Consider the following 26,714-nt stretch of genomic DNA (forward strand, 5'->3'; position numbering starts at 1 on the left):
CCAGCCAAGCACACAGTGTGCCACAGGTGAACATCCAAAGGAAATCCCAGTTCTTCCCTGCATTTGACAGAAGAAAAATGAAGAGATTCCTCACACATCAGTCCAGGGCTTTACAATGTTTAAGTCTGCACAATATGCATGAGTATGGTATTTCATTCTCTTCAGTAATAGCATGGCTTTCTGCTCAGGAGAAGTGTTTATTGTACTCTCGAGGTTTTCATATTTGTTTGTCTTCTTGAGGACTGTTCTGGTTTTGACTGGGCTAGTTAATTTTCCTCCTAGTAGTTGGTACAAGGTTGGGTTTTGGATTTAGTGTGAGAATAATGTTGATAACACACAGATGTTTTAGTTGTTGCTGAGTAGTATTTAAGATTTTCCAGTTCCTCATGCTCTGCCAGGGAGGAGGTGCACAAGAAGCTGGGAGGGAGCATGACCAGGACAGCCCACTCAAACTAGTCAAAGGGCTGTTCCATACCATAGGATGTCATGCCCAGTACATCAACTGGAGGAGCTGTCAGGGAGGCGTAGATCACTGCTCAGGCAGCGGTCAGCAGGTAGTAAACAATTGCATCAGGCATCACTTGTCTCTTCTTGGATTTTGTTTCTCTCTCTTTTTGTTATACTTCATTAGCATTACTATATTATTATGTTCTATTTCATTATGAAACTATTCTTATCTCAGCCCATGAGATTTGGTGGGTTTCTTTTTTCTGATTCTACTCCCCATCCCACTGGGAGAGCGGAGGAGTGAGTGAGCAGCTGCATGGTGCTTAGCTGCTGGCTGGGGTTAAACCACGACAGGGAGAAACAGTTGAAGGTTTGAGATGGACTAGGTTTCTGGTTAGGTGTTGTCTAACATCTCTTAAAAGAATTACCTCATTCCATTTGAACATCAAAACTTGAATCTTATGATGTATCATTTATGTAGGGAGAGACCAGCCAATACCCACTTAAGTATCTCTATTTTCCCATTTGTACAGTACATCCAAATGTACTTCTCTTTCATGCTATATTCATAAGTGACCTAAAATAAACTTGAGCTTTTACTGTTGCACATTGTTACTGAGTTTAATGGCAGAAAGCATTGTCTGCATTGATAGTTTGGGGTTAAAGCTCTCTGACTGCTTTTTCCTGCTCTGTAGGCAAGCCAGCACTTTACATCTCTTCAGTGGCACCGGGTGTCACATGGGTTGGCTGCTCTCAGAGCTCTTGAGGGGCAAGTTCCAGTCCCTCTGTGTGGGATTGTGACTTTCTTTGAAAACTAAAATAGTATTGCCTCCTCTGTGCAGAAGGTGTTAAGTAATCTAATTTTTTTATAAGAAGGTCTGTAGCAACAATCTTAGGTTTTGCTCATACCCTGTTGTTACACAGGCGTAATGCTAAGCGCTCTGCCCAGAAGGCAGAGACCAAATCAGCAGCCTATAAGCAGATGAGGTCCCTGGAAAAAGGAAAACAGCAAAGCACAACTGGAGACTCTGAAGAAGTTAGTTTCTTCCCCTTTCCTCACCTCAGAATTTACTGAAGCCTTTGTCCTGCAAATAAACCAAAGCTAAATGTTTTAGGCAAGAGGCGGAAAGAAACAACTGAGGTTAAAACTTACTAGAAGACCAGCACTTCTTTGGCTAGAGGCTTATTTTCAAGTAAAGACATTACCAGCACTACAAATATGAGACACTTTATATGCTTTCTGCAGGGCAGCCATTTTGTCAAACACAGGAGGGAAGATAAAGCCAGACAAATTGTGCAGTAACAGCTGAAGGTAAGCAAAGAAATGGAGACTTTAGAATTCAGTGAAGAAGTCTTCAGGGTAAATGTCTGGAAAGATCCTGCAGTAGTCACCTGCTGGTGTCCCTGCCCTGATGATTACGTGTGTGTGTTACCTAGCTCAGTTACTAAAGGAGACTTCAGTTTCAAAATCCGGCTCAAAATCTGTGTATTTCAGGATGGTTTGGACACAAACCAAAGGTGCCAAGAGTCATTTATGTTTTGATAGGCAAAGTTAAGGTCTAAAACTCAAACACTGCAGATTTCAAAGGCATGTTTGTATTGGGGCCATTTGCTTCTTGTCTGCTGTAAGTCATTTGATTTCTGTTTGATGTGAGCAGGCTTGACCCATGCTCTGAGGCTCTTGGCAGCTGTGCTGTTGTATTAGCAGAACACCAAATTTAAAATTATATGTCCAACTGAGTCTCCACACGGCTTCTAGTGAGCTGGAAGAGCTTGCTTGTGTTCACCTGAAAAGGACTAGCTGAACATACTCTGATCTCCTTTCGAACGACTATCATCTTTGCAGTATCACAGACATCTCTGGCTATTAAATCACAAGCTACTGCTGCATCCCAGGGGCAGCATTTTCAAGGTCTAGGGAATTTAATCCTCTACCAGATGTTCTTCTCCCTCTCAGCAGCATTGCTGGGATTTTGGTGTGTTATGGCATAGTGGAGGCCTTTTAATTTTTCTTTCTGTATAGAAGTCTGATGTCCCCTCATGTGAGGGCACAATGACCCTTCTGATAGTGATCTTATACTGACATTTGATCATCCCAGGCAGGTGGACTTAGTGTTCTGTGTAATTTTAAGGGCAGCTAGGCTTCCAGATCCTCCTTTCAATGAACAGATGATACACAAGAAAAGTAACAGCCATGTGATCATTTGAAATATTTTCTTATACTCAGAAAATGATGATTCCTTGGTTCCATTTAATTCAGTGCTCGTCCTGACTCGTGCTGTACTTGTTATTACCAATTGCTAAATAACAGAAGCCTACTTTTTCTTCTGTACCTCAGATCTAGATAAAAGCAAAATTAGAAGTTACTTGAACTCATTTGAGATTAAATAAGCCAGCAATGTGCCCTTATGGCCAAGAAGGCCAATGGCATTCTGAGATGCATCAAGAAGAATGTGGCCAGCAGGTCGAGGGAGGTTCTTCTCCCCCTCTACTCTGCCCTGGTGAGGCCTCATCTGGAGTCTTGTGTCCAGTTCTGGGCTCCTCAGCTCAAGAGGGATAGGGAAGTGCTGGAGAGAGTCCAGCACAGGGCCACCAAGATGATCAAGGGTACAGAACATCTTTCATACAAGGAAAGACTGTGGGAACTGGGGCTGTTTAGTCTGGAGAAGAGGAGAGGAGATTGAGGGGAGATCTTATTAACATTTATAAATATCTAAAGGGTGAGTGTCAGGAGGTTGGGACATCCCTCTTTTCTATAGTAGATAGTAACAGGACAAGGGGTAATGGGATGAAGCTGAAACACAAAAAGTTCCACTTAAACATAAAAAACTATTTCACTGTTGAGGTGAGGGAGCCCTGGCACAGGCTGCCCAGAGGGGTTGTGGAGTCTCCTTCCTTGGAGGTCTTCAAGACCTGCCTGAACATGTTCCTATGCGACCTGATGTAGGTGAACCTGCTTCTGAAGGGGGGTTGGACTAGATAATCTCTAAAGATCCCTTCCAACCCTTACCATTCTATGATTATATGATTCTATGATTAAATAAGAGAAAGATTAGAGGAACTAGAGGAGATGGAAGTATTGCACGGTGTTATCACATACTGCCTGAGCACTTAGATTCCAAGGTGATACATACCTAAAAATGCCAGGCAGGTGTATCTGACATTATCTTACTCTCTAAATGCTTAGTGAAATTACAATAAAACCGAAACAATAGAGAAAAAGATTTTTTTCTTCTTTTTATACCTCCACCTGTGACAATTACCCTTGAGATAGTCTGCCACATCTTTTGATAAAAGGTCCATCTTCAGTTTTAAATGGGAGCTATCTGTGCTGGAGCATACATTCAAAAGCACTTTCTATAAGCAGTCTCTCAGGAGCCTTTAGTTCCCTGCTAATATAATAACAACAGTGACAAAAAATCAGCTCCTTAGTCAAGCTGTCCTTGTTGAAGAAGGCAGGTAGGAAGCCTGGTGGAAGCTGCATTTTGGTGGCTCTGAGCCCAGCTCCACACTGCTTTGGCCCCTGGCAAGTCACTTCCATTTATCCCATGTGGGTGTGAAGGTACATTGTTTCATGTACATGCCCCGGGGAGTCGAGCCATTCTGCACAGGCAAAAATGATTCAGGCCAGTGAGGAGCTGTGCACTGATTCCTCTCCTCTCCTTGAAAATCTGGGGCAACTCTGTGGAGGTAAATGAAGCTGCACTCTCCTCTCACAAGCAATTTTGGGGATATGTCAAATAAATTTATGTGGCTTAGATGAAAAAGCAGCAAGTACTTAGGCCAGCTCCTCACTCCCAGGGAACTGTGTCTGTTTACTCCACCGGAGGATCTGTCCCCAAGTCTGCTGGGAGCAGACAGGCACCTATTCCCTGACCTTCTGCAGCAGCAGCTACAGGACTTTGGATGAGAGAGATGCCTATAATGAGCCCACGACTGTCTTCCTTCTCCCCCTCAGCCACTCCTGTTAGCATAGAGTGTTGTCAAGAATACCTGCTTGCAGAAAATGCATTTTGTTCAGTGGTGAAACTGCCCTGAATTCAGCTGAAGGACACTGCTTGCCTCTACCACACGTGTACTGTGGCCACTGCAGATTGATTTGATTTTATTTGTAAAAAAAAAAAAAAACAAAAATTCAAGTGCTATCCGGGGTGAATTTATTGTCATTCAGCCAGGATGCTGGTTGCTTTTCTGCACTGAGGGATGCCACCGGGTTTGCGGCACAGCAGAAAGGCAGTGATGGACAGAGGTGTGTGTATGTGAGCGTGGGAGAGCAAAGGTCTCTCTGCACGGGTGCAGGCTGAACCGTATGAGAAGAAACAGTGAGTAGCAAGAACCTCTTCTTTGAGACAGAAAGACTTTAAAACGTTTTTCTGAAAGGGGATGCCTTGTGCAGGGGGGCGGGGGAAAGACGACCACAAAAAACCCCCCTCTTACAACATTAAAGCCTGCTGCAATGGTGAACTCAATGCTGCCACCCAGAGTACCTTTTTGCATAATGGATGATGCTCTGTGTGGATCTGGAGACTGGCAAGATTAAAGCAGATGATCTTTCTGCATGTAAAGCAGCCAGAGACAGAATGATGGATCATGACTGAATATATTTCTGGCCATGCATAATTGTGTTCTGATGTTGAAGTACTATGATCATCTCTCTGCCAGACTATATTACTTAACTCATAGGAGCCCAAAATGTTCTTTACTTCTCTGTGTTTTGCCCATGGCTATCTCTGGGGTCACTTGCATTAGAGACATGCTACTGCCAGCTATGGTAAAATGTTAAAATGGCATCAAAAGATCCTATAGAAGAGCAGCAAGGTGACTTAGATGTAGGCTGCATGTAGGGTCTGGAAAATAAATGTCTGCTTGGATGTTTGAGAGGCTTGTTTCTGTTTAACCCTTGTGGTTACTTCTGCATTGTCTGATGCAATGGCAAGTACCAGTGCAAAACTAATTCTAATGTCATGTAGCTTCCTGTCATTTCTATTTGAAGTTTTATCAGACAAATATCAAAATACATTGTACAGTGTATTAACTGAAGAAGGGTTAAATAATCTTACTTAACACACAGTGTATGGCTATGTAATACAAAGATTTTTTGAATAATATAGAAGGAGAAAAATGTATCTCTTGCTTACAAATTAAAAGCAAAATCAAAGGGGCTATGTGATCTGGTTCAATGACAACACTGCTGGGAGTTTCAACAGTCCTAAGATAAAACTCCTGAGGTACAGGCAGGAGATCTTGGTCTGCATAGCTGAGCTGCAGATCTGGGGACAAGTTTTTTAGTGACAGTTTGTACCACAGCCCCCTGCATTAGTGACAAGAGATTTGATGTGGGCTAGTCAGTGTAGATCATCACCTGCCTTTACATCTGTGGGGTGTCAGCTACTTTGTGTAGTCCATAATTTTACCTCTGAATTAAACAAGTCTTTATTGCACATGGTGCCTATTAATGACCTTGGTGCCTTTCACTTCTTAATAAATACAAGCAAGAAATGGAGAAACATCCAGAAAATATCTTTTCCTCCTTCTCTTCCCTCCCCCAGCTCAGTAAAGAAAAACAAGAAATTTAATTTAAATCAAACTTTTATATTCAGGTATCTTTTTTTTTTCCTTAGAAATAAATATCAAAAGAGATTTGGAAGCAAGGTTTAAATGGTGATATTACTGCTTTGCTTAAATCCCAGAAGCATTTCCACAGAGTCTTTATTTCAACACTTATCATATTAGCAATTACTCTTGATTATATATAAGTAGAGATATACCCATAAACACAGTCTTCAATTTATATCCAGCATGACTGTTGGTCCTTAATATTGTGCTCTACTAATTAAGTTGTAATGAACAAACACACACACATCATATTTGCTTTCCAAGCTTTTTCCCCTAGAAATGTGAAGGGTTTTTATCTACATTATGACATTAATTCTCTATTTACATACTGTTACTGAGCCCTTTGGATATAACCTTCAAGAATATTGATGCTTTCTATTTTCACTTCTATCCTTAAAAAGATATGTCAACAGGCAAAAAGTACACTTTAGTGCCTTATTATGCAGCTCAGCTTCATCTCTAACACAAGAATATTTATCATTATTCAAAACTAAAGAATTCATGCCATAAATATACCTCATGGTATTTTTTAATGTGATAAATAAATTATACAAATAATACATTTTTCACTCTTGAAGATGTAAACATGGCTTAGTTTGGATCAGCATATAGCTAGTATATTTGTACACAACTGTTTTTCAGTGCTTCCCTTTTTTTTCCCCATGTCTGGAATTGTTTCATTCCAGCTTGCACAGGACTTAATACAAAATGACGTGTTAATAGAAAGCAACTGGTTGCCTCTAGGCTGCAAAAGATCAGCTTTTCCTGACCTCAAAATATTTGCTTGTCATATGAGTCACAGAGAAGAGAACCATTTGGCTTGGCTCTTGTTTCAGACCCTGTTTCTCTGAGCTGTTCAGTGAGGCACACAGTTCCTCTTTGTCCACCAGTTGCAGTGCAATATGTTCTAACTTGCTCTAAATTTCATGCCATAAATCGCTGCCACACTGAGCAGGGGCCTGGCTGTATGGCTTTGGCTTTGCTCGTCTTGAAAGTGAGGCCCTGAAGAATAATAACTGTAGGCAGTTTTCATGGGACAGATTTTTCCCCAGGTAGTCTTCAGATTTTAGCTGTGCCAATGGCAGACCATTGTGTGTCAGGAGAGGCCAACCTCAGGTCCTGCAATGCAGCTGCACGTTTCCAACAAAGGCTGAGGGGAGCCAGCCAAGTCAGTCTGACTAGTCACAGGGAAATCTGCCAGCACAGCAGGATTCGTTCTAGCTGTGAAATCAAGCACTTGTGATGGTTGTTCTTTTTTAACCCAATTCTCATCCTTAAAGGGATTCTGAGCAGTTCCATGTTCCCGCTCACAGCCCAATTCATGGGGCCTAGCACCAGAAACAGCTCCACGGTCCATAGCCTTAAAGCCTACCTGTACTCAAGTCTTGTTAAAAATACCTGATTGTACACAACTTCCCTGTAGAGGAAATTGTCTTCCTGTCTCTGGGTGACCAGTAGTGAAGAGCATCTTCTCTTTTGGGAGTCGTGTAGTCTGCTCCTGCAGCGGAACAAAGCCAGGGAGGGGTGGCAGCAGAACCTGTCAGAGTTCACATCAGCCATGTAAAGATGTGGGAAGGCCCTGAAGTACACCAGGAGATTGGAAAGCTTAGGGAGGGATTGAGAGCAACAACAGTGATGTCTCTATTGAGAGGGCAGGAGTAGTGTAAGAAGACAGTGTGCATTTCCATCTGAGAGTATTCAGGACAGATGGGTGATTTTGCAGATCTCCCTCCATACCCCTTTCCGTCCCCTGCTTGGTGCATATTCCCCCTCATGAACCTCAGTTGGAAGTGGGAACTTCAGACATGGGGTAAAAATGGAAATGCAAACTTATGCCATTTAGAAATGTCTACATTTCCTTCAGCCACATAGTCCTTTTCCTGTTGTCAGCTGATGCCTCCCTGAGTTGTTTAACTTTCTAAAAGCATCCTTGATTGTATATCCTGGTAGATTGTAAGCAGAGAGTATCCTAAAAAGCCATGACTTACCAATCTGTGAATGTGATACTGTGCTTAGGCAGATGGTTTTTCCATTTCTTAAAGATGCAGGAGGTATCTAGTGCTAGCAACTGAAAGCTGCTCTTTGATGGCCTTAAATTTCAAAGGTTAACACAATAGCTTAGAATTTGCAAAGGATATCTGTGAGAGCCTGCAGAGCCCTGTCCAGAGCTCTTCACAGAAGAAACTTACAGGACTCTAATCTCAAAGCAGTGATGAAACCTTCTGCACTCCCTAGTTTGAATTCAGAAGTTTGATCTCCGAGCATTCTCTGTGCTAGCATGTGTTCTCTGAAATTTTCCATTAGCAACATCTATAGCTAAATTGAGATTTCTATCTGTGTTTCACAAGGAAGGGTTTTCTGGGAAAATTACTGGTTTAATACCAGAGAATGACAATAGACCTACATTAGAGTTTTTAACTAAGGGTTATGGATTGCCCAAATTGCTATTTCCCTCAGAAATGATGGTGTCTACAAGAGACAGCACTCTGCCACAGCTTTTAGATGACTGACTTCTGTGTTTAATGGAAGCCAACAATAAGAGTGTTCTTGTTGCAGAAGTGTTCACCTGTAATTATGGTAGATAAGTCATAAGAAAGTATTTCCGGCAGCACGAAAGTTTCAGTCAGATGGGAATAAATTGTAATCACCTGAAAGCCAGACTTGATTTCCAGTTCCAGTGAAACTGGCAAATTTTCAACTAAACCTCTGAGCTGAGAGATATTCATGCCCCTAAAATTCCCTTTGGGGTTTGTGGGTTTTTCACTGTTTTTCATTTTCCTCTTTTCTATCTGCCATCTCTTAGGCACAGTCCATTTTTTCTTCAGAGATTTCTTTAAAGACAATGCACTGAGGAATTAGTTCATGCAAGTCATCCCTGAGCACAACCAAAAAGCCTTGAAAGTGATGAAATGTGTTTGTGTCATCTGTGAATGCATTGATATTTATCCCTATTATCCTTCACATTTTCAATTCAAGCAGCACATAATTTATCAGCTCTGTTGTCAAATGCTGCATGTAATTGTGTTTCGTAGAAAGCTTAGTGGGATGGAGAGGAGAAGAACAGAAAGCGAGATAAGCATTCACTTCTTCCCAGGAGCACTTGCTTTGAATTTGGTGGCCATCTACTCTTTTCAAGTACTCCCACAGCACCGTGTTGTAGAAGTGGAGCAGCATATCAAATATAAGAATGCAGCTCAGCAGGGGCAACACAGGTAAATGTCTAACTGGAATAATGCAGAGCATGAGACTGGAAATATTTTGAGGGTTTGCCAAGCTGAACAGTTGCATGGCAACCCCACTGCTGATTGGCATCCCTGAGAGTGAAGTCTTCTTCCAATGTCAATACTCTTATACTTTTCAAACAGTTTAGTCTTTTTAGCTTCTTTCAAGAGATCATGTATATGACATGGTTAACAGATGGCACCACTTAGAAAGGGAATGTCAGCTGCAAATTGTGCTGGAAAGAACCTACTGACATTCTTTAACTTTTGGAGGAGAATATGGATTTGTCTGTGTTCCCTGGCTGTACTGCATTTAACAGCCATGAAGTCACAGCAGAACACCTGACAGTCAGATCCCTTCATGTGTACTTCACACAGCTGTTAATTAAGTCACACAGTTGCTACATGTCCAGGGAACACACCTATAAAGTAAGGCCATGAAGATAAGAAAATGCAAATGGGACAGCCTGTGTCTGGATAAGGGACTCTATTTATTTCCCCAAGTTAAGACTATTGCAGTCTGTGTGACAGCTGTTTTTTCTGTGGCTTCTCTCTTTCTCCTTTCCTCATTATGGCCTGTGGTGTGTTGACTTCTACTGACAGAAAAATTCTTTGGAAAGTTTTCTTGCTTGTATCTTTGTGAAAGACATGCAGGTGGATTCTCACCCAAGGTCCTACCAACCATATAGCTCTCCCACGCCCTCTCAACCAGCCTGCTAGGAAAGAGCTTCTCCCTCTGTGATAAAACCTTGCCCTGTGCACTGACAGACTGCAAAGGAAAAGTCTTGTGCTGTAACTCCATACTTGAGAAATAAAAAAGGGTGCTGCTACAGCCAGTCAACCATTGGGGAGTGATAACAGTGAGGAGTGCCTGTCTCAAGAGGAAATGAGGGATTTGAGCAAAAAAGGGTTGCTAGACTGGTAGTTTGATGCGAGCCCTCACTGTGCCAGAATAGCAACTTGTCCCCTGACAATAGATAGCAGAAATTCCTGTGCCTCTCTAGCATATTAACAGCCCTTTGCCTCTGTGTTGTTACATAAGCAGATTGAGCTTTAGCTGTGCTCCTATTGGGCTGATATTGTTTTGGAGTGGTTTTGTTTTGTTTTAAAAACATTAAAAATCAGACATTCTCATCAATTCTGTGCTCCAAGCAAGGCCTTGGAGACAAAAAAACAACTGAAGAGCTGACTGAACAGTTGCTTTTCTTTCGGCATCTGTAGCTGTTTAATATTTCCCTTGTCTGTCTCTTCAGGTGCACAAGGGAGACAAAGCTGTTCTCTCCAGTCTGTATCAAGACAAGCAGAACTTCAGCAACTGGGGAGAAAGGACGATCTGCCACAGCAATGCCAAAATTTCTGGCTCATGTTCTTGAGCTCTGCTGTTCGTGTGTCAAAAACTGAACGTGTAACTTGGTGAGTAAAGCTCCATCCATAAAATTCATAACTATCTGGGCTTCAGCCAGCTCTTCACTGGGATTTTGTGGGTTCAGTTTTAATTCTTCCCACTGTTTGACATGGGAATCATGTAATTCATGCAGTCCTGGAAGCACAGAACCAGGCATCTCTTTTTATTATTGCTTTTTAAAATTTATTAGCTTTTTTAAAGTGCTGCACTGACCTGCTCCCATCCTTACAGGATCAGAATTTTACAAATACTTAAAGCAAACCGACATATTAAGGAATTTGCTATGTATTTCTAGAAGTTCCATACTTACTACCTAAAAGCTAAAAGGACTTAAGACTGATACTGCCTGTTGCAATATGAACACCAGCTACAGAGAGGTCAAATACAGATGACCTCAAGGACAGAGCTCTCTTTAAGCAATTTTGCCAGTAGTGACTTTCTTTCATGGACAAATTGCTTTTTGTGTGAAGTTTCTGATTAAGAACCTAATCTAAAGCCAGATTGCTCTACAGTGCCACTACAGTACTTGCCTCACAAGCTGAATCTTGTGTTAGATTTAGTATCTGCTATTACTTTTCGCCTAATACTTACCTCTTGGCAAACTCTTCAGGCATAGCCACTAATGGATCCAAGAGATATTTCCTGCCTGAGCAAGGAACTTATCTCATTTCTGTGGATGCATAGAGTGGCTTTCCACTGGGAAGCTGTGGTGGAGGGTACTGACAGCACGTCTTGCTGGTATGCCCTGAGGATGATATTGAAACCATACACCTATTTATACATTTGAATCCTGTGTGAGAACTCACTCTTTTATTTGCTCAAAATATAGCTGCCCTTCTGTGGTGAAACTCTGTATCAGGATGGACCTGAACCTTCATGGGGCAATAGTAAAAGCAGTTATCTGAGCTTGGAGTCATTTTTTTGGGACACAGATTTGCATACCTGAATTGAAGTCACTGTGCCAAAAAGGCTTTTGTGTGTGTGGTATTGCAGTAAAGGCTTAATATTGTTGATCTACCAGTAGCACATTTTGCTCTTCCACATTCTCCTTACAGTGTGAACATGTAGGAAATTGTCATTAGTTCTTCAGGGCCAGATTCTTGGATTTAGCCTTGCAGAAGTTGCTGTGATATGTGGAAATAACACACAAGGATGATATTTGGCTGTGGTCATCTTAAGTACAAAAGAATTATCAGCTCTTGAAGCCTGAGCTACAACCTATTTCCATATGAGGTGAAAAATGCAGCCTACTTTTATTTATCTTTGTGTGGAAAGGAGTCATAATAACAAAGGATTGAGGGTAGGAGGTGAAGTTTCTTGGAAATTTGTTTCATATTAATCAGATGGCTTCCCTGCAGCAATCAGATGACGCTCAGTTGCATTTCTGGTATTATTAAATTGTTGTGGTGGTTCATTTGGTTTGGGTTTTTTAAGTTACATCTGTCAGCCTTACTTCTGTCCCCTTGCCCCCAGCAGTGAGTCAGTTTGCTGTGGTGCAGCCTTAGTTCCTTGTCCTTTAAATAAGTTCTGTGGATAAAGAGAGACTTTGAAAAAGATGCCAGACTCTAAAGAGGTTGAAAAATCAGCCCAGTTTTCCCCAGGGAAGCATCTCTAATATCCTTGATATAGAGGCTGTTTTACTTAGTTTTACCTCTGTATTTTTTTCGTGCTTTTTTATTTTCTTCTTCTCAAAAAGACAAGAGGATTGTTTCAGGCACAATATCAGCAAATGAACCACAAAGGACCCTAAAATGCATCCCCCTACATGCCAGGACAGCAGAGTAAAATACTGCAGTATTCTGTGAGAGTCCATTTTGTACCACTGGATTGTAAGAAAGCATCGCATAGAAAATTTACTCCTATTTTCTGACCTAGAAAGACAGATAAATAATGTAAGATTGCCATAAAAAGAAAGAAAACTGGCTCAAGATTTATTCTTTAAAAGAAACAAATGCTATGAATTCCTTCCTCTCTAGTCTCTCCTTGCCCAGTTCCCTGGCAATCACTTCTAAATTTTAAATTTGCCTTTCTGCCAACTTGGCACATCATATAGAAACAAAGCTTTTCAATAATATATGTGCTGTGCCTGCTCTGAAAGCATATTTTGGCAAGGGCTCTTACTGGTATCCCCTTTCAGAGATTACTTTTTTATTACTATTTAATTTCAACACAGCCTGAGAAAAGCTGCCATCCAAGGTCCTGGAGAGCAGCGTTAGGTGGGCAACTGCTTCCTGCAAGACTTCAGAGCCCATTAAGGAGCCAAAGAAACAGCCCTAGAAATGCAACTACAGCATGCAAAGAGCAAAGCTCCTCTCTTTACTGTACTCCCAATGAGATTCAGTGCTGTTGCTCCTCAGGAATTTCTCATGGCGATGCATGAACTCATTACATCCCAGACCTAGCTCAGTGCTCATCATCTGCTGATGCTGATTACAGCAAAGGGCAGATTTTGACACTGAGGGCTGTTAGGAGCTAGATTGAGAACACCTCGTTCCATGGGGAGTTGTTTTTTCAAGAGACAAGAAGTTCCTACTGACTTCTGCCAAGCCAAAAACAGAGTATGGGCCAAAACTGTTGGTAACTGACAATTCTATAAGTAGAGCATCTTTGTCTTTACAGATTGCTGGTGAAGTCCTGGTGAAGAGGTTCTTAACATTTTCTCTGATCTACTGAAACTCAGCAGATGGACACGACACAGTGTTCTTGGGTTCAAGTAATCTAAAATTATTACGGACTCACTAGTTCTAACTGGTGTGAGTACAAAATGTCCCTGAATTCACTCCACTCTTAAAAGCTTACCATACACAACATGCTTTGGGATATTCAATTACTGGATCACATACACTAACAACAATACACTGTCCCCTTGTTAGTCATGCCAAAGCAACACTTTCAGCATTGGTCATGGGTATGTCAGAACATATTTTTGAGAGTTACTTTGGAAAATGTTTCTGTCACAAACATAAAATTAATCTCCTCAGTACACTGATATTTGTGCCCATGTAATTCTGTGAAAAATTTTATAGAAAGCCATGTAACAGGATGATCACTTAAGAATTTGGTACTAAGAGATGCAACAGACTCAATTTTTTGAAAGTAAAACCAAAATGAAAGCCTATGTTCTGGGCCCCTCAGTTCAAAAAGGACGGGGAGCTGCTGGAGAGAGATGAGCACAGGGCCACATAGATGATGGAGTGAAGCATCTCACATATGATGAAAGGCTGAGGGAGCTGGGGCTCTTTAGCTTGCAGAAGAGGAGACCGAGGAGTGACCTCATTAATGTTTACAAGTATGTAAAGGGTGGGTGTCAGGAGGATGAAGCCAGGCTGTTCTCAGTGATGGCCAATGATAGGACAAGGGACAATGGGTATAAACTGGAACATAAGAGGTTCCACAGTAACACAAGAAAAAACTTCTTCCCTATTCAGGTGAGGGAGCACTGGAAGGGGCTGCCCAGATGGGTTCTGGAGTCTCCTTCTCTGGGGACATTACAAACCCATCTGGATGAGTTCCTGTGTGACCTACTCTAGGTGGTCCTGCTCTGGTGGGGAGGTTGGACTGGATGATCTTTTGAGGTCCCTTCCAGCCCTTAAGATTCTGTGATTCTGTGGTCTGGTTTAAGAAAGCCAGCCAAAGTTAACAACTGTTGATGGCTGAATTGCTGGTAGTTGGTAGTTTAAATGTATATGTTTCTTCTATTTTGGAGAAATACAAGTGAAAGAGAAACTATTGGGTTGTGGTTTGAGTAAATTTACTTTAGAATGTGTATTCTTTCTTATTTTGAGATTTTTTTTTTTTCAATTTCATGGGTTGCTTTTTTTAGCTCATGACACTAATCATGTATTAACACAAAGTGATGATACATCAAATGACCTTGTTTCATTTACAAAGCCTAATGGATTGATGTTAGTAAAACACTTCCCATTTTCTAGATCACTTGTTTATTTATACAATGGCAAAGTGGCTTGATACCTGAAATTATAAAATTGTAACCTTTTTTTCAGTGTTTTTACATAAAGTGATACAAACTGCATCACAAAACAGCTTTCCATAGAAAATTTAGAAAAAGTGGTGGAAAGCAGAGTGTTTGAACTTCATATTTAAAACCTGTAATTTTATCAGCTGGAAAGTAACTGTCAAAATACATGACCACCATCAGTTCCCAGTACCAGAAACAACTATGGGTCTGGTTTTCTGTATTTCTTGATGTCCTTACTCTATCAAATTGTCCCATTTGAATATTTAGCTCTACTCTTTTGATTTCCTTCCTCTGTTCGGTTCATGTATCTGTCTGTACTTCCTACATAATGAGGAATTCTTTATAGATAATAGGATCTCTTTCAGTTTTGTAGCCACTGAAAGCCTGTTATATTGCATGCATTTGTCGATAAAATACAATGTGATTTATTTAAATGCACCTAAAGCCATCTTCACAAATGGAATTTACTTACAAAAATCACATTGGTCTGCTCTGCAGAATTGTTCCTCTCAGCTACTGTTCTCGTTTTGGAAAGTTTGAAGAACAAAAACAAAGCTGACAAAGTAGCTGCAGCAGACTCTACACGTGACTGTCCTTGGAAAATATCAGTGGTTCATTTTAGCTGCTCCACAGATGTTTTTCTCTTGTTGCACACCTGCTTCAAAACTCCTCTGCTTCTTCATTTTTCCATCACATTTCTGGATGGTATTCACAGTATGCTCAGTGCATTTTAAGCTCCCAAATCTGTGGGCAATAAAATGGGATATACTCATTGCATATTTGAAAGGTGCCTTGTGGAACAACTCTGGATGGCTGGAACACACACAAAGTGCACATGGAAGAATGTGATGAGTGGATGGGAAACCAAATGCAGCAAAAATTCATTTTGCTATTTTGCTTATTTTTCCTCAGCATGCTGACATCTATCTTTACAATAATGTTGGCCTCACAATGGATTCTGTTGTTAACTATGCTGTTGTACAGTGAGACTCCTGCTTATCAGAGCTGTCACTTCACTGAAGTTTCTTGGCATATGAAGCTGTCAAATTGCTGTATAGAGCCAGCCATGCGTCAAGCAACAGCCACCCCATATTCATAACCTATCTTGAATCAGTCGGAAGGCTACTGGCCTAAACAGACACTCAGAAAGTCATTTAAATGCCCAGCTTTTCTTACCTAGCAAGAAATTTTTGCTGCTTATAGGTAGCACCTTGGTAAGTGTGGTTTAGGGCCTTTTTTAAGAGGTAAGTTCTTCCTTTCTCTTCTAACACATCTCAAGTTTGCAGCAAAATCTGTGTTTCACCAGGCATGCATCCACAGTGCACATCCCATCTTTGTCCGTCTGCACAGACACTGTTAACATTATTTATACATTACCAGACATGAGCTGGAAGCAACAAGATAAAAGCTGTATTTTGTGAGTGCTCCCAGAAGCACTACCCTCAGTTGCATAATTACCTGTGGCATCTGCTGGGAGAAATGTGTTATGAAACGATGTGAGCTATTGATTTGCATGCACCTATTACTCTGGTTTCCCCTTTTTGTCAACTCACCATGGCATGCTTAGACAGTCTCCTCCTCATCTAGTGGATGATATTAACCCTGCTTCCTTCTGAACCAGGGCACCTGATAGGTAGTATCTGCTGTGAAAGGACAGGAAGCAGATGGAGAGGTCCCATGGGTTGTAACTATCTGTATCTGTGTGCACAAGGATGCATATGCATAAGAGAGAGACTGTACTGCAACATTTGGTATGTGCCTGTGTGTGAGACAGAGGGAGAAACAGGTTGCTATATACTCCTGCAGTAGTAGGAAGAATTGTTACCTATTCAATCAAGCATATAACTCTAATTAATATTGAAGAAGGACATCCTGCCTAATTAGGGTTTCCCTGCTGACCCTGTAGGAAGTTACTTATGCTCCTCATCAAATCTGCATTCATTTAGTCTACAAAATATCACTCATGAATAACTTTTGTTTTGCCTGGTGCTTCAGCTGCCTTCCTTTCTTTCCCCGATACTGCTGTTTCTTGCCTCTCTCCATAAATGCTGTGCTAGCCAATATATATTCCTTCCAGCCTTCCAAGGAAACCATTAGTCCAAATGGGATATATTCATATGTACATCCTCAATTTTGCAGCAGACAGGAGAGCAAGATTCAGATTAGAGAGGAGGAAATGCTTTGCGACAGTGAGGATGCCGAGAGAGATTTCTCAGGGTAAATAGTCTCACCAGGACTGAAGGGGCTTTAAGAACAGTTAATTTTCACCAAAAATGCTATAAGGTATAGTTGAGCCTGTTGTGAAGCAGGAACTTAAACATGATAATCTTTCAAGATCTTCTGCATTATTGTTACTCTTCAATTCTAGCACTATAAATACTGCAGGTTCGACTCACTGCCAGCCACTCCAGTTAGGACTTTTGGGAGCAGTGATGAGGGAAGTAAATATAAAAGGAACTAATGTAGCTGATGAATTTTGTAAAAACACCTATTGGTACCTCCAAGCAGCAGATAAGGAGCGGCTGTACCTTAGCCTGATAATCTGCCTCTGCTTCTCTGAGTGCCCTTCAGTGACCAAGTCCTGTATGTCTGAGCTTTTCAGGACTTCTATTAAGGAGCCCTTTCACTAGTGGCTATGCAGTGCTAGGAAGCAGGCTGAGGGCATACAGCTCTTCTGCTATATCACCCACCCTTCAGGTAAATATTGAGGCTCCCAGCATTCCTCCCATGCCCCCTAAATAATTATGGATTTCAGGTGTGCTAAGTTGTGTTAATTACAAACCATTTTTCCAGCTGCAGGAGTCTCTTTGGGACAGGTAGTGATTTCAGGCTCTAGCATTTCAGACTTCTTGCTCTATTGATGTAGAGCTTTATACTAACATGTACTAATAAACCTTATACTAACTTATCGCAATGGTATAAAGCTTATTTTTCAGACAGGACAAAATTCACACAAGCTGTAAAAAGGTCACGCTTATCTCCTCACACAATACCTCCGGGGTCCTCCAACTTCCTTGAGGGCAGAAACCTCCAGGGCCCTGCGAGGGGCCAAGCGATACCTGAAGATCAGGGCTGAGAAAGCCTCAGGACTTATCAGCCTTCATCTCCCAAGGCCCCCAAGACCATCACCGGCCATCACCGGGAGACATCACGCAAATGAAAGGAAGAAAAGACAGAATTTACATGCGAAATCGGGGACAGGTTGTGTCTTTGTCTAGGCGGATAATGTCATCATATGATTTTGTAACTTTGTAACAAATATAAGTCAAGTAAGTTGCCGAGTCGGGTGCGCACGTTTGTGGTGGAGCGATCCCCCGTGCGCCCGCCGCCGAATAAACAGACCTTCGTTATAACTCTTTGAGTTATAGAGTTTGATTCCGCAAGTCACTGTAGGCTATATGCAGAATGCCACTCACAGCAGAGAAAGGCTATCATACAATAAGAAAGTGTGATACACTCCTCATATCAGAGTGCAACGCAGATAATTAAATTCTTTCCAGCTACATTCACCTTCCCATTTCAGCCAAGACTGGTATGTTTCAATTATTTTGCTACAGATTTATGTAGGGTTAAATGGAGACCATTAAATGTTTCTTGCAGTCCATTCCTCAGCTGGTTACAGCTGATCAGTGAGTGTGTGAGCCATCTGTATCACTTCATTTGAATGGCAAACTGCTTTGAGATCTTTGGGAAATGAAAAGCTTTTCATACCAAATCACATCCTCAAAGTGTTTCATTAACTTCTTCTAAAGTAATGTCTGCTCTTAACGAAAGAACTTGGAGATGTCTATTATGCACTATAGGTCTGATACAAGAAAAGACACAGCTAATAAAATTTGAGCCTGGGCCTTACCTGATGAAAACTTGTGCAATGCCAGTTCCTCTCCAGGATCACATTTTTGCTTATTTGTTTCTGGACATTTTTCAATTGGTGTTTATTCCAACGCATTTCTAAAGCCACTGCTGGCATCAATGAGCAGAAAACACTTTGGCAGGTTTCTCTATTTCACACTTTTCTTCCTCTCCTTTTTTTTTTTTTTTTTTTTTTTATGGTCCCAAGTATCTACAAAGGGAGCAGCAGTCAAAACTAAACCCCAATCACAAGAGAGCAAATTCACAGTATTCTAGTATAAAATAAGGCCTTTAAAAATATTCGTGTCAGTCCTGCTTTATAAAGAACTAAAGCATGTAGTTAAGGGAATCATATAAGCAGATTTTATTCGGTGGAGAGCCTTTAGCTGGGATGCAGTTAACTGAAGACTGTGTTGAGGGATCCACAATTGCAGAAAAACTTATCTACACAGGAATGTAGATAAGCAGGCACTTCTTTGGTCAAAAAAATATATCAGTCCCTTTGTTTTAGTAACAACTAAGGTAACAGCCAAGATAACCTAACAAATACATTTACCAGGGTCTTGTTAAGGTAACAGCCAAGGTAACCTAACAAATACATTTACCAGGGTCTTGTTAAGGTAACAGCCAAGGTAACCTAACAAATACATTTACCAGGGTCTCGTGGCTAAGGTAACAGGTCCCCATCAGGTGTGGTATGTAACTCTTGCAGTTTGATCCTGATGTGATTCAAATGAATACTTACTTGATTAAGTATTGATTAATAGGTGTTTGAGTTATTTGCAAGTGCTTAGCTAATTGATAGGACTATTAACAAGGTGATTAACAAGTGCTTAACAAGTGCTTGACTACTTATTGTGATGATAAGTTGTTAACTAAAATAATTGTGTATCTGCAACAACTGCATCAGCTGGCACCACAAGGGACACGGTGGTGACTCCAGGCACAGGCTGCTGACCTGCAGCCCACCTGCGCCACGAGCTGCCCTGTGCCTTGGTGACTGCTTGAAACTCTGCTCAATGCTTCAATGTTTCCCTGGCTAGTGAGTCTCAGGATAAGTGCTGGAGAGTTTCTAGAGTTTAATCAATACTTGCTATTGCTACTTTCTGCCAAGACTTTAACCTTTTTTAAGCAGTTGTGCACAACGTTAATGAGTCTCCCCAAACAGAAGTCTGTATTAAATTGGCACTGGAGTTTGTGCCCTGGAGTTTGTTCAGACACTAAACACAGCTGAAGGCAAACTCTGAGTTTTATTCTAAAATGTTAAGTACTCAGAGTTTCCTCTCTTCAGCAGGTGTCACAGCAAGTCATATCTCCTAAATGACCCTGTTAGTTTGAGTTAGAGGAGTTTAGTGTTATGACTCAGCCATTACAAGCTGTATCTTGATAATTCCTATCTCATCTTTCCTCCCATTCCAAGACCAGCTGACGAATACAGTGATGGAGCTGAGCAAAACGCTAAAAGCAGTGCTCTCAGCATGCCATGGTCTCTACAGGAGCTAGCCTCTTATCTACCAGGATTGGGAGTTAAACTAATAGGTCATGAACACATTCACTGTGGTGTACACACACTTCACTTATATAAACGTATGTTTAGTATGCTAGTCTTTATGATATTTGTGAGAATAGGCTCAAGTTACTGAGCAAGGTGCATAATATGGTGCTTTTCCTTGGAGTATTCTCTATATTAAATGTTTGCTGCTTAAAAAGCACTTACACCTTAAGTCTTGAATCGCATTTCAAGCCCTTCCAGCCATGTCATCCGATTAGAGCTCTCTTCACCTCACAGCCAGAATATGCAAATGCCCACAACAAAATGAGAAATTAATAGAATTTTCTTGCTGGTTTTCTCCTCTGCTCCCTCCCAGACAAAATCCACCCTCAAACAATTTCTTGCATCTGGTTGGTATCAGCTGGACTGACAAAGTAAAACCATCAAGATCAGAAATAATTATGAAAGCTTAAGGGAAATCTGAAATGTGAATGTTCTCTGGAAGAAAGACAAAGCACATTTCCCACATCAGTGACACAAATGAGCATATTCCATATAGGTTTTGTTAAAAGATATATTTGAGAAAAAGAACCCTTCATCTTGTCAGTTTGATAGAAGGAATCAAAAGGATTTGAGTCCGAAAGTGGGGCAGGGACAGGGACGTGGATTATTAAATGCAGAACAATTTAAAACACTTCACAAGATGGAAAAAAACCAAAAAGTGACAGGCCTGATGCTCTGTTGCCCTCTGGCCTCTGAAGACACTCATAGTTTTGTGGAAAGTGCCACATCAGAGTACTGAGAGAATAGGTTTTGCTGGGGGAAGTGGGCTGGGGTAAATGCTTCCACAGTGGGAGGCATAGGCCTTCCAATCTTGAGGTGAAGGTAGAAGAATCTGCTTCTGCTTCCATGGACCTGTGAGATTTGTTCAGTACTGCTTCCACGCACGCTGGAGTCTTTCTAGTGGGAAGCTGCTAGCGCTTTTCTTCTCCCAGCTTTCCTAGCAAAATCAGGGGGAAGGAACGTGATAATCCTGAGAACAGGAGCTGCTGGGAGAGCAGGGACTCCATTGCTCTGCATTGCACCAGCAGGGATTGAAGCTGCTGAAGATGGAGCCAGTATGTTGGCCATCAACCTTGGGACTTTTTGGGCTACATGTTTGAGACCCATCTAGCAGATGGCTTTCCTCATTAGTTGACACATATAGCACACCTTTTAGAGAAGATAGCAGGCTGGGAGAGCAGGATAGAGAGCCAGGGTGACTTTCAGATGCCTCATTTCTGACTGCTGAAGGGAACCCCTGAATAAGCCAGAGCTGGGCCTCAGCTGAGTAGCAGCTCCAACCTGTGTCTCTTGTGAATGTCTGCATGTGTATCTGCATGGAGAGGGCAGCAGTCTAGCAATGGCCCCCTAACAGGTTTGCTGAGCATGGCCACATCACCGTCTGGATGAAAAGCAAGTGTTGCCTTCATCTCTGCCAAGGACATGGGAGACTTTTGAGTTTGTGGAAACACAAGATCATAAAACCATCAGTGTAAAACAGGACAGTCTAATTTTCTGAATTGGAACTAGATAGGTGGAGAGATTAAATTATGATCCACTTATTCTTTCACCACCTAGGTCCCAGTACTTTGAAATATCTCTAGGTGACACAAAAGCTGGTCTAGCCTTTCAGTAAAATACTGATATAATTTGTCATTTCATGCTGTTTCAAGATTTCCACTTGAGCAGGTTGGGTTGTTTTTTTGTAGTGTATGCAGACTAAAGTAGAGGTTGGATTTGTTACCTAAGGCATTCCAAGTGAAGAGGATTTGGCAGCAATATGTATTTGAACTTACTTGTTTTTAAAAGATTTTTTTTTTCTTTTCACTTTGCATTTCCTCTGAGGTTAAGCTGCCAAATAGCACAGCTCCAGCTCTTTCACTGGTTCTGGAAAGACAGTCATTTTACCCCTGAAGACTGTTAGAGGTTAGATCTCTTCCCCCAGATTTTGTTTTACTGAATTCCACTTGTGCAGAAGGCAGGAGCTTTACCACACTGGAAGACAATGGCATTTCCATTAACAGCTCAAAATGAGCAGTTATCTGATAGCACTGATAAATTACTGCCTTCTGGGAAGGGAGTGTGTTTAAGGGGCATTACCTGAACTGAATTGTAAGGTGGGTAACAGAAGTGTGTGTTATGTGTGATTTATACTGCAAAGGACCTGCCTTCACTATAGTGCTTAATAATTGGAAGAGTACTTCCATGCTGTTGTACGGGGATCTGCATGGGAAGGGGAAAAAGACACACAATAGTAAGGCTTTTATTGCCTGTTTATTATTTTGTATATTTAAAAGTATGATTTTCTTAGAAGGTCAGTGAAGAAGGTTGTTGCAGAAGAGACTGTAAACAGAAATGCATTTTGGTAATTTCTCAAAGCAATTGGCATAGCAATCCCAGTTTAAGTTTTGGTTGGCATAGGGTCAGATCTGACTCCAAATAGAGATTTGGAACTTCACCAAAGTTCAGAGACAGATCTGAAATTTGCTTTTCATCACTCCTCACTATTTACGTTGGAGCTATTCTGCCATGAGACCATGGTTACTACAGAGGCAGAATGGACATCAGTCTTGACTCCATGTGACAGTTGCTAGGTCTAAGCATAAAGAGCACTAACATTTAAAATTAACCCTGAAATTCATCCTCTCCTGCTCATAGCAGATTTGACCAAAGCCAAAACTCTAGACTCTGGTGAAATTCAGATCTACATCTCAGTCACGTAATCAGACAGGCTATACTATCAGGTTTAGGCTGTGCTTAGGTTTGTGGCATGTTCTAGACATATTTTTGATGCAATCACAACTTGGCAACCAGCACTATGTGACAGCCTTTATGAGAATGGGGTTTAAGCTTTTTCATTATTGATGTGTTTACAAAAGCAGTTTTTCTTCTTCAATAAAATAAAAGGTTCTACATCGTTTCTCGCTTCACCTTTACAGACACTGTTAGTAAAACAGTCTGGGGGAAGGTGGGGTTATTTCATTTCATGGTAGCACATTATAGTTTTCTGTCTCTGAGGTTGCTGAGAATGACGTGTAAAAACAGAACTTGTCGGAATCATAAAATCACAGAATGGTAGCGGTTGGAAGGGACCTTTAGAGATTATCTAGTCCAAGCCCCCTGCAGAAGCAGGTTCACCTACATCAGGTTGCATAGGAACATGTCCAGGCGGGTCTTGAAGACCTCCAAGGAAGGAGACTCCACAACCCCTCTGGGCAGCCTGTGCCAGGGCTCCCTCACCTGAACAGTGAAATAGTTTTTTCTTAGGTTTAAATGGAACTTTTTGTGTTCCAGCTTCATCCCGTTACCCCTTGTCCTGTTGCTAGCTACTATAGAAAAAAGGGATGTCCCAACCTCCTGACATCCATCATTCAGATATTTGTAAATGTTAATAAGATCACCCCTCAGTCTCCTCTTCTCCAGCCTAAACAGCCCCAGTTCCTGCAATCTTTCCTTGTATGAAAGATGTTCCAGTCCCCTGATCATCTTGGTGGCCCTGCCCTGGAACATCAGGCACTCTTTCTCCCACCCTAATGGCTCATTTGTATTGTGGGTTTTTTTTCTGGCTTTGCCAATGAATTAGTCATCCAGTTGAGAAAGTTCATTTAAAAGCTCAGACCTTCCCAACAGAGTATTCAGCTTGTCAGCTGCACAGAATCCTGCTTATCTTCTGTCATTAAGTATCTTGGAGTATTATCAGCCAGAGTAGGATGATGGTCCCTGGGGTCTGGACAAAACCCGGATTTTGTGTTCCAAAATTCCTCAAGGAATTCAAGCAGTTAACAGGGTTTATTTTTGTGTTTGCCCTACAGAGAGTTTTGTTATCAGCAAAGACAAACATAATTCTTGTGCAGTACTAGTCCCTGACTCTGAGAGCTTTTGCGCATATGATTAGATTTCAGCAGAGCAGCTTGTGTATAAATTTAAGCAAGATTTTGTTACAGGACTGGAAGTATTGTGAATAAGATGCATAGTACCCTTGGGATCTTTTGATGAAAGGTGGTGTTATCTGTATCACTCATATCAGATATGTTGCTTTTACATGAATGCTGTGGTTGTAGTCAATTCATTTTGTAATGTTTGGGAAAAAAGATACGAACCCTGGATGGCCTGAAAAGAGGATCAACGTTTCACAGGCACTGCATGTAGATTCTCCCCTAGCCCTACCTGGCTGACAAATATTTCATGGAGTTAAAGGTCATATGTTCTTTTGTGTGTCAGGTTACAGCTCACAGCTAGATCAGATATCTTTGATGTTTGTGTTCACATGCAACACTTACCAGTTCTTCCCGCTGAGTGCTGCAGAGCTCAGAATTAGCTGGCTAGCTAAAGCCACACAACCTGATTTTTCTTTTGTGCTGCCCACCACTCCTGGCCTTTATTAGATTCTTACAGAACCATGCAGCTGTTGATAAATAGCAACTGATTTGTGGCCAGAGCACTGTGAAGTGGATAGGCTTGAACGATGTAGTCTAAATTAAAAAAGCATCTACTGCTGTCCTTGGGAAGTAGTGCAAAAATACCAACTTGCTTTCTCCCAGTGTGTTGGAGATGGAAGGGAGAGCTGCTTGCAGCTGAAATTTCACTGAAGCATTCAAACTCATCATCCTTCTGAGAGCCCAAGACTGGGTCTAGTCCCGCAAAAACTCATTTGCCTCATCCTGTGACTCATATTATACTCCTTGCGCAGTAAGCTCATCAGGATGGACTTTAGCTTCTGAACATTCCTTGAAAAGCATCCCAAAGTTCTTTCCCTTACTGTAGTTGTATTAGAAATGTGCCCCTTCTTCAGAAAAAGGCTGCAGGCCTCATAGAATCATAGAATGGTAGGGGTTGGAAGGGACCTTTAGAGATCATCTAGTCCAACCCCCCTGCAGAAGCAGGTTCACCTACATCAGGTCGCACAGGAATGTGTCCAGGCAGGTCTTGAAGACCTCCAAGGAAGGAGACTCCACAACCCCTCTGGGCAGCCTGTGCCAGGGCTCCATCACCTGAACAGTGAAATAGTTTTTTCTTATGTTTAAGTGGAACTTTTTGTGTTTCAGCTTCATCCCATTACCTCTTGTCCTGTTGCTAGTTACTATGGAAAATAGGGATGTCCCAACCTCCTGACACCCACCCTTTAGAAATTTGTAAATATTAATAAGATCCCCCCTGTCTCCTCTTCTAGACTTTCCTAGTCTTTTCTAGACTCAGTCTGCTCAGGATCACATGTTTTGTTTGATTTCAGCTGAATCAGGATTTCACCCAATTGCTCTATACATGTGGTCTCTGTACATCACTTTTCCCTGCAAATTAACTGAAGTATCCACCACCTGAATGATGCAAGGTGTGTCCTCTTTCTGGACTGTATGTGGCATTGTGTGTACATTTGTCCAGTTTCCTCCTCATTCAGTCTAGTTTCCTTCTCATTTATTCACTTGTACTCAGATACCACCTAACTGCCTTCATATTCAGTATTTTTTTATAGGGCTAAAGCAAAGCTGCACTTAGCATGAGCAAAAAAGAGCAGTGGCTGAGTGTCACCAGTTTCTAGGTGATGAACAATGCAGCTACAGATTGAGGGTTGTACTCACATCTCAGAGCTGAGGGGCTACACTTCCGCATGGTCAAGGAACTAGCCGTTTCTACAGTATAACCCATCTGTGCTTGCTCAATTTCTACCTTAGGAGGAGGTAAATCTAGACAAAGAGTTTTGATACTTGTTTTGCAAACATGTAATTTGGATAGACAGATCCCTGCTCATGTGCTGAGAGGAAATAAAGCCCCTCCTATCAATCAGTGTCAGCTTTATAAAATGCTCCGGAATTTTTCCCCTCTTTCATTCATGCAAGAGTATCAAGATGTCTCAATATTGGGCCACAGTGGCAAGTAGGAAAAGTAGTGTTAAATCTCATAACTCTACAAATTGGAACAATCTTATGGACAGAACAACTATGTAATTGCATTTAAAATAGTTACTACCAGGTATGTTAACAACATAGGTTTTCTTAATTTACATTCTGGTATAACTGAAACTAAACGTTAGGAATTTTATCTGTGGTTTTAGTATGGAATATTTTAGTGTTAGGTGCTATGAACTCGGAACACTTGTCATACACCTCAGTGAACGCCAATTAAATAGGTTTTGGATCTAAGTTCTAAAAAACCTCCAAAACATATCTACGTAGTGCAAGGAGCTCAGCCTCGGAATGTGCGTTGGGATAGTTTCAACTGTAACAATGAGATTTTGAAAAACATTCTGAAGTAAAAATCAACTTCCTACCCCCACACACTGTATTTTAAGGGTCAAAAGTGAAATCAGAGAGCAGCAGAAGTCTGCCTTTGTGCTGCACTGCAATTGGTACTTGTCCTCATTAGAAGGAAAAGTGATCCACCTGAAGTAGGATGTCAACTTACCAACCTTCTTCTTTCCCACATCCTCCTCTTTGAACAGAGAAGGTGGTATTTTATTGTCAGAGTCTCTCAGGATCATAGTTTATGAGATACTTCATGCAAGTTTAAAACCTATTTGAGTCTTTTTTTGCTGCTGATACTTACAGAAGGCAGGTTTCTTCAATTATTTAATCCGCACTTTCCACCAGTAGTGACTAGCTTAGTTTTTTCTTCAGCTTTTTTGTTTTGTTGCCCCATTAAAACTCTGGTATTACAGGGTTTTGT

General features: G+C 41.3%; 1 long non-coding RNA gene across 1 annotated transcript in view; it reads left to right on the top strand.

The window, feature by feature from the left end:
• Positions 1-13,571, top strand: part of LOC133625984 (uncharacterized) — a 110,007-nt gene extending 96,436 nt beyond the window's left edge. The window contains exons 2-3 of the long non-coding RNA XR_009819209.1: positions 10,538-10,697; positions 13,309-13,571. This is a non-coding gene — a long non-coding RNA (uncharacterized LOC133625984). The remainder of the gene's footprint in view (positions 1-10,537; positions 10,698-13,308) is intronic.
• The last annotated feature ends 13,143 nt before the right edge of the window (positions 13,572-26,714 follow it).

The sequence above is a fragment of the Colius striatus genome, chromosome 8, assembly GCF_028858725.1.
Source record: "Colius striatus isolate bColStr4 chromosome 8, bColStr4.1.hap1, whole genome shotgun sequence".
NCBI classification, from domain to species: domain Eukaryota; kingdom Metazoa; phylum Chordata; class Aves; order Coliiformes; family Coliidae; genus Colius; species Colius striatus.